We start from the raw sequence: 8,736 nt of genomic DNA, 5'->3' as shown, positions 1-8,736 counted from the left end.
GTGCCCGTGTCCAGATTGATACCCAAGTAAACAATCTGACGGGCCGGCCACAGAGCACTCTTCTCCCAGTTGACCGCAAACCCCAGGTCGGTGAGATGTTTCACCACCGACGGAGCCAGAACCAGCCGGTCGTCCAGGTACGCCAGGATCCTGATGCCCTGCCGGCGTAGTGGTCTCAACGCTGCCTCCACACAATTGGAGAAGATTCTGGGGGCGAGCGCATATCCAAACAGAAGTCTGGTTTCGTACGCCACTCCCAGGAAGGCAAAACGCAAAAACTTCCAATGCCGAGCAGTTATCTGAATGGAATACCCCTCTGTTAGAACGCACTCTAACCAGCTGTCCAGGAAGCACTCCTCCTGCCAGACTGTTAAGCGGTCGGAAAGAGGCTGTGCCGGAGATCGCGGCACAGATCTAGGAACCTGCCTTAATTGAACTTGGCCCTGTCCTGGTCCAAGGCAGGCCATCCTCGAAAGGGACATGAAAAATCCCCATAGGAAGTTTCAAGTCCCGATTCGGTACGAGGGTGAATGGCATTCCTGCTGAGAAGCACTTCATTCATGGAATGAGGAAGTGAGTCTACAGGGTCCGCATTACTGGCAACCCGCCGTCGCTCTTCCCATTCAGAGAAAGTGGCGGCGTCTTCTAACACAGGGAATCCTGCATACATGTACCATCAGAGCAGTTCTTGCCTAACTTATCATCTCAATGCTAAACATGTTAAGAGCTCCACAGCTGACAGCCCCAGTACTACTGGGCTTTGCCAACCCACACTCAGAGAACAGGCTCCGAATGAAAAAATTGACAGTACCTATACCTCTGGAAAATGGACAAACTCCATCATAAAGTGGATTGCTGTGGACTGCAGGCCAATTTTAATGGTAGAGGAAAAGGGGTTGATGGAGGAAGCCACCTTTTGTCATATTTTCAATGATTTACTCATCAACCACATAATGTAATGTCTTTGACTTGAAATATCCTCATTTGGGGTTTTTTGACATCAAAAAATGGATATGCGATCAATTTGCGATTAATACGATTGTTTAATTAATTACAGATCATGTAGTTCTTTTTGTTATTGTTTGACAGCCCTAGTTCATACATAGATATAAAGATCAGGTACAGTAGGTATAAACGTTAACAGCTTCAATGATAACAAGAGCATTGCCTCTCATAGTAAGATAAAAGGGCATGCTTAACAAAATGAGTGATACAGTAGATCTGATATGTAGGGTGGTAAGTTATTCCAATCTGCTGGGGCTTTAATTATAAGGCCTATTCCTCCTACTGTTTTCCTTGCATGCCAGACATGACAATGTCAATGTAATTTTATTCATAAAGCACCTGCGCCTAAATTGGTAATTTGAAATAATTAATATTTATATAGCACATGCGCCTAAATTGGTCATTTGAAATAACAGGAACAAGACTCTGTTTTAAATAATGAGGATCATTTTCATGAATACATTTAAATATAATTTGAAGCCAGTCAATTTGTCCTGACCTCTTCGGTGGCGCCTGAGGACTAAATCCAAGTGTTTAGTCCAAGTCCTGGTCAGGGACAGACACATACTCCTAACAAACTCCTAACACACACCTAACATACTCCTAACACTCCTCACACTCGATATGGAACCGTTTTTCACAGGGTTCTTCTATAGTTACAAATAGTTATACAACGGTTAGTTCTGGTTCTTGATTCTGATTGGCTGGAAGCCGTGTTAAAATACTTTGTAACACACACCTGGGACCGCATATCATTCCATTTTCAGTATTAATGCGCCTCCCATTTGATCCAATGCATTGTAGTTGTTGTTGTTGCTTGGCAACCCTTTTGTTAGGGGAACTATTTTGCTCGGCGGAATTGAGGGAATGATGCTTAGTTTTGAATGAATGTTAATATTTTACATTGCTGTGTGTTTATTTAACACTAATACCTGTAGTAGCCGTTGTATTAAAGCAATAAACCACTCGAGGCTGTGTGTTATAGTGATTTTATAACAGCTAGGGGGGTTTTAGGCACTCCGCTTCGCGTCGTGCCTAACAACGCCCCCTAGCTGTTATAAAATCACTATAACACACGGCCTCTTGTGGTTTATTGCTTAATTTTATCACTTCAGTCACACATACACAGTAGACATATACACACATACTGTAATCCTGTAGGTTCAAACACACTCACACACACACACATGCACGTACACAAACACACAGTGTATTTAGTACCATAGTATGCATAGGGCCTATAAACTCTATGGACATTAGTCTATTAGCCTTTTAACAGAAATGTTTTTTTGATAGATGATACCTGATCCAGATACTTGTATACTTTCTTAGTCTACTGTAAGCAGGCACTATGCAGATCATGTTTCAGATTGAGTCCCAGAGTATAACGCTGATAGTGGTGTTTTATGTTTGTGATAGCAATTACTATTATTATCACACACACACACACACACACACACACACAGCTATGCAGGATTTAGATGTTTTTTTTAGGCTAGGTTAGGCTCATTGTAGCACCCTGTCTGCTTGTGTGAACCTTGTCTGTGTGGTTGCCTGTTTTTTTCTCTGCCTGTCTCTGTGTCTGTGTATGTGTGTGCGTGTGTGTACAGTATGTGCGTGCGTGCATGTGTGCGGTGTGTGTGTATGTGCGTGTGTGTGTGTGTGTGTGTGTGTGCGTGTGTGTGTGCGTGAATGTGTGTGTGTGTATGTGCGTGTGTGTGCGTGCATGTGTGTGTGTGTTGTAGGCACCCGGCAGGGCAGATAGAGGGGGAGCGAGGGGGAGCACAGCAACAGAGGCCCAGTCAGGGAGCTAGTCCACGTGCATTTATTTAGCCAAGACCAAATGTAGGCAACAAATTGGATAACTCAAAAGAAAAGGGTTTGGCTGGCATCCGCCTGAGGGGGTCCTTCAGCAGGGCTGCGTAGGTCCTCTGACGCTGGAGTATAGTTTCCCCCGGGGAAGACAGACGAAAAAACCGGGGTTAGGGAACCGTAAGTAAACATTAGCTTCACCCCGTCAAGTTTACACTTACTGAGTCCTGAGACTCCCGTTTGTCCCTCTGCCCTCGGCTTTTGAAGGCTGACTCCTCGTTACGGGAATTCCCCACAGCTGCCGTCACCACTCTCGGGGGTTGATTGGGGAACTGGCGGCAGCCGTTTGGCAGGGTTGCCCTGGTAACCAGGAAGGGCCGGTAGACTCCGCCCACCACCTGGCCGTGCTGTCTAAGGTGCTGAACCCGTGGCAGCCTGGTTGGCGGGGTTTTGGGTGTACCTGCGGCGCTGTCCGTGGTGCTGAAGCCCGGTGTGGAGCGCAGAGGTGACGCCCCGGAGCGCTCCCGTGGCAGCGTCCCCCTGGCCGGGAGGATGCCACAGTGTGTGTGTGTGTGTATGTGTGTGTGTGTGTCCTCTCTCGCAGGGTGTGAAGATGTCGCAGGACTGCATTCTGCTGCCCTGACATCCTTCAGGATGAGTCTGCCTCAGCTGTCAACGGGTCAGAGGTTTACCAGAGGATCACAATATGCGCTTTATCTCCCAAAGAACCACTGCCAACCCAAACGCAAATAAATAAATACATAAATAAATACATATATAAATAAATACATAAATAAATAAATAAATACATAAATAAATAAAGCTTACAGTAGTTCAGAATGTTCCGAACAACAAAAATCGGTGTATTCTCTGGTGTGTGATGTAAGTATATTATTTTATTTTCTAGTGTATCGAAAAGAGAAAAATGTAGGCCAATCCCAATTATAGACCGCAAAATAATAATTCCCTTTCCACACAAAAATAAAGAAAATAACAATGTGTGTGTGTGTGTGTGTGTGTGTGTGTGTGTGTGTGTGTGTGTGTGTGCATGTGTACTTATCACAAATAACCTCCTGGCTCAATACATCTGTTACATATATCAATAGTACAGTTCCCTAAGTAAAGTGTTTCCAAATAAACAGTCAACTCAGAGCAACATTGAGCTATGTTACCAGGCTCGGGCCCATACATACGCTGGTGCTCATATAAAAACAAGCTCTATATCGCATGGATTGAAGCCCAAGGCGCAGCCAATCACACGCTGATCCCTGGTAAATGGCACAGCTCTTGTATGTGAGCCACCAGAACATTATGGAGTGGAAACATTCTGTAGGCTGTCACCAATACACGAGGGAGTGAACGTTTAGGACATCTGTGCTGTAGGCCTCTACACGTTGTCAAAATTATCATAGTAATACTGTCACACCCTCCTACAATGCTTGTGTGTCCATTAGCCCTTGTCTGACCTGAAGGTGTATACAGGTCCCCAACCGCCAAGGCTTTAGCTCAGTGAGCTAGCTTGTGTTCTCTGTGTGAGACACCTGGGTCTAAATCTCACCTCTGTAACATCACAACACGTTTCCCTTGAGTCTGCATGTGAGGACCTGCTGGTGTTGGGCTGAGTGAGAACCCATCACAGCCCACAGAGTGAGAACCCATCACAGGGCTGAGTGAGAACCCATCAAAGGGCTGAGTGAGAACCCATCACAGCCCACAGAGGGAGAACCCATCACAGGGCTGAGTGAGAACCCATCACAGCCCACAGAGTGAGAACCCATCACAGGGCTGAGTGAGAACCCATCACAGCCCACAGAGGGAGAACCCATCACACGGCTGAGTGAGAACCCATCACAGCCCACAGAGTGAGAACCCATCACAGCCCACAGAGTGAGAACCCATCACAGCCCACAGAGTGAGAACCCATCACAGGTCTATGTCTTATGTCTGCAGTGTCTGCTCAGTGCTGCTCTGGGCTGTGATTATAAGCCTACACCAGCTTTTTAAATTGTACACAACTATACTGTGTTATATAAGGCAATGGATGAGTGGCTCTTTGTGTGGGTGAGTCACTGCCATTATCTGCCTGACACACATATATACACACATATATACAGTATACACACACACACACACACACACACACACACACACATACACACACACACACACACACACACACACAGTATTTACATCTACTGTATATGAGTCAGTGGCTGTCAGTGGCATCGCTAGGCTGTTTTATTCATTTCATTTAATTTCAAACTTTTATTCATACCTGTAAAGCACTGAGGTTTCAAATACATAAAACACAGAACAAATACAATAATAATAATAATAATATAAACAATTACAGGTCGAAGTACAAATGCTAAGGATTTAAACTCTGTGACTGAAGGAAGGACTTCAAGCTTTAGAGTCTGCTGTAGAGTATTCCAGGTATAAGGAGGATCATGGAAAAGAGCAGCTTCGGGTCTGGTACTGTAGGTTCCAAGGCTCCAGTCCAACAGAGATGAGATTTATGGTGGAAGTTTACCAACAATGGCTTTTAAACAAATGCCAGTGATAGTTACAACTTAAAGAGAGAGGAGACCAGCCTACCTTATCATAAAGAACGCAGTGCTGGGTGTCATAACTAGCACCTGTAATAAATCTTAGGGCGGAATGGTAGACAGTGTCTAGGGGTTTCAGGGTAGTCAAAGAAGCATGTCTATAGATTGTGTCACCATAGTCTAACACTGATAAGAAGACAGCTTTAACAATTATCTTCCTGCTGAACATAGGAAAGCTAGAACGGTTTCTGTACAGGAAGCCAATTTTCTGCCGCAGCTTAGAGGCTAGACTGTCTACATGAAACTTGAAAGAGAGTTTATCATCCAGCCACAGACCAAGATATTTGTACTCAGTGACTCTCTCAATACACAAGCCATTAGCCGTTAATAAATGAAGCCTATCATAATCTGTAATCCTGGCTCTAGAAAACAACATGAATTTAGATTTGCAAGGATTAAGGACTAGTTTCAGATTGGTGAGAGCTTCTTGCAGCACATTAAAGCTGCAGATTAACAATGGCTTCCTGAACAGTATCCGCAATACAGTAGCCAACTGTCTAAAGCCCTGAATGTTTTTAATTAGCCCCAAATGTTTTTAATTACCCTAATATTTTTTTATTATTTTTATTTTTAAAGAAAGCCCATGCAACACTACTCCTCTGCTGTAGTTTTAATAAAACGTTGTATTAATTAGTTAAGTTATTTGATTAGTTTTCCCATGGCCATCGCACCGACACCGGCACACAAGTTAACGCTGTCTTGAAAAAAAGGAGGTTGGCAGCCGAAGAGGGATCATGTTAGATGGAGCCAGACAAGCCAGCATGATGCAAGAGGTAGCTCGTAATATGCAAAGGGTATTCGCCTTATTCACCTCAGGTCAGTCTGACGTATTTGGGGGTGCGGATGCGGAAGTGCCTGTTGACTTCAATGTTAAAAGTTCACTGTAAAAACACAAATATAATCAAAATAGCAGGCTGAATACACTATCGGGGTTACAAACTCATCATTACCAGACTCTGATTGTTTTTCACTGCCGTTGTTTTCGCGTTTGGAAATACATGGAGGTGAATAAGCCATAGTTAGCCGTTAGCTGCATTCACTCCCATGTAGTTCCAAATGCGAAAACAACGGCAGTGAAAATCAATGTCTAATGTCATGAGTCCATGTCCCAGTAAAGCTATGCCAAGGAGAGGTGGTGTCTGCATGGACGTGGTCTCTCGGAGGAGGGGGTGTCTCCAGGGACATGGTCTCTCAGGCCTGGATTACATTACTGCGTTTTTCGGGGTCTTCAGGGACACTCTCTCTCGAGGGGGGTAGTCTGTCAGAGGAGGAGGTCTGTCAGAGGAAGAGGTCTGTAATGAGGTAGTGAGGCGAGGAGGAGGTCTGTCTAGGGAGGAGGTCTATAATGAGGTGATCTGTCAGAGGAGGAGGTCTGTCAGGGGAGGAGGTCTGTCAGTTGAGGAGGTCTGTCAGGGGAGGTCTGTCAGGGGAGATTATCTGTCAGGTGGAGGAGGTCTGTCAGAGGAGGTGGTCTGTCAGGGGAGGAGGTCTGTCAGAGGAGCTGGTCTGTCAGGGGAGGAGGTCTGTCAGAGGAGGAGGTCTGTCAGGGGAGGTGGTCTGTCAGGGGGGGTGGTCTGTCAGGGGAGGAGGTCTGTCAGGGGAGGAGGTCTGTCAGCAGAGGTGGTCTGTCAGGGGAGGAGGTCTGTCAGAGGAGGAGGTCTGTCAGGGGAGGTGGTCTGTCAGGGGAGGAGGTCTGTCAGGGGAGGAGGTCTGTCAGAGGAGTGGTCTCTTAAGGGAGTGTAGGAAGAGTTGAACTGGGATATTTGCTGCAGTAAGGTTCTAGCTGCAGACTGTCCTAGGTGCAGTCTCTTCTAGCTGCAGTCCGTTCTAGGTGCAGACTGTCCTAGGTGCAGTCTCTTCTAGCTGCAGTACGTTCTAGCTGCAGACTGTCCTAGGTGCAGTCTCTTCTAGCTGCAGTCCGTTCTAGCTGCAGACTGTCCTAGGTGCAGTCTCTTCTAGCTGCAGTACGTTCTAGCTGCAGACTGTCCTAGGTGCAGTCTCTTCTAGCTGCAGTACGTTCTAGCTGCAGACTGTCCTAGGTGCAGTCTCTTCTAGCTGCAGTACGTTCTAGCTGCAGACTGTCCTAGGTGCAGTCTCTTCTAGCTGCAGTCCGTTCTAGGTGCAGACTGTCCTAGGTGCAGTCTCTTCTAGCTGCAGTCCGTTCTAGGTGCAGACTGTCCTAGGTGCAGTCTCTTCTAGCTGCAGTACGTTCTAGCTGCAGACTGCTAATGGTGAGAGTTGGGCTGTGAAGGGAGTTGGTCTCTGACAGAGGTTGTCCTGTTATGCAGGAGTGGATGCAGAGGGGAAGAAGAATCTGAAGGCTGCATCATTCAGCTACCAGACCATAAACCCAGCCAGCGCCACAACACAGATGTGTCACATTGTTGATCGAGGACAAAGAGCAGTCAGCTGGAAGAGCAGTCATCGGCGCTGGGGGCGCTGGGGTCTGTCTGTTCCCTCTCTATTCTGTCGAGTTAGTTCCAGTGTTATAAGGGTTCTGCAAGGCGTGAGGAGCCATAGAGAGAGGGACTCATTCATAACATGGGAAGCCACGCCCCTCATTTGTGGGACATTTAAATACCGGTTCATTCATGGATTCATTGCATAGCTATTGTGTCTAGCTAGCTAACTGATCATATTTTAAGAAGCTATTAGGCCCGGTTATTCTTGGCTAGGGATGTGAATGGCACATTGTTACAAAAATAGCAAGGATTGGGCGATCAGCTGGTGCCAGCTGCTCATAAACAGCAGCGATGCATAATCAGTATTTTTTGACATTTGTCGCCTCTAATTACTGACCGAAAACAATTTAGAACGCTCAACAACTGCTCACAGTGCATCGCCATTGCTGTTTATGAGCAGCTGGGTCTAAATAAGAATAGCTGTAATGTAATCAGTTAGCAAGACTAGACGCAGTAGTTAGTCATCAAGTGATCAGTTGGCCTCTTGACTCTGCCAGCTTAGCTAGATGTGTATGACATGCCTTAACCTGAGGCATCCTCATGGCTGATTGATTGGAGCTGCCATGTCAAAATGGCAAAGCCACATTCTTCGCTGTCGCTCTCTTGTGGGATTTGGTGGTAGTGGAGCAGATAGCAGAAACATTGTCCAAATTATGATTTATAAAATTTGTCTTGGATGTTCTCCAGGACTTATTAATCAAATCTGCCTGTTTGGCCATTTGAAAATCCAAGATGGCAGCCCCAGCTGGAGCCACTCAGACACTCAGCACCAGAGTCGGGGAACAGACAGGTGTGAGATGAGGCGAGGGAGGCAGAGAAAAGGTTCTGGTGGTCAGGACAGAGTCAGT

The sequence above is a fragment of the Borostomias antarcticus genome (genome assembly GCF_949987555.1).
Source record: "Borostomias antarcticus genome assembly, chromosome: 1".
Classification (NCBI taxonomy): Eukaryota; Metazoa; Chordata; class Actinopteri; order Stomiiformes; family Stomiidae; genus Borostomias; species Borostomias antarcticus.
The sequence above is the reverse complement of the archived record's forward strand: the minus strand, read 5'-3'. Positions refer to the sequence as shown.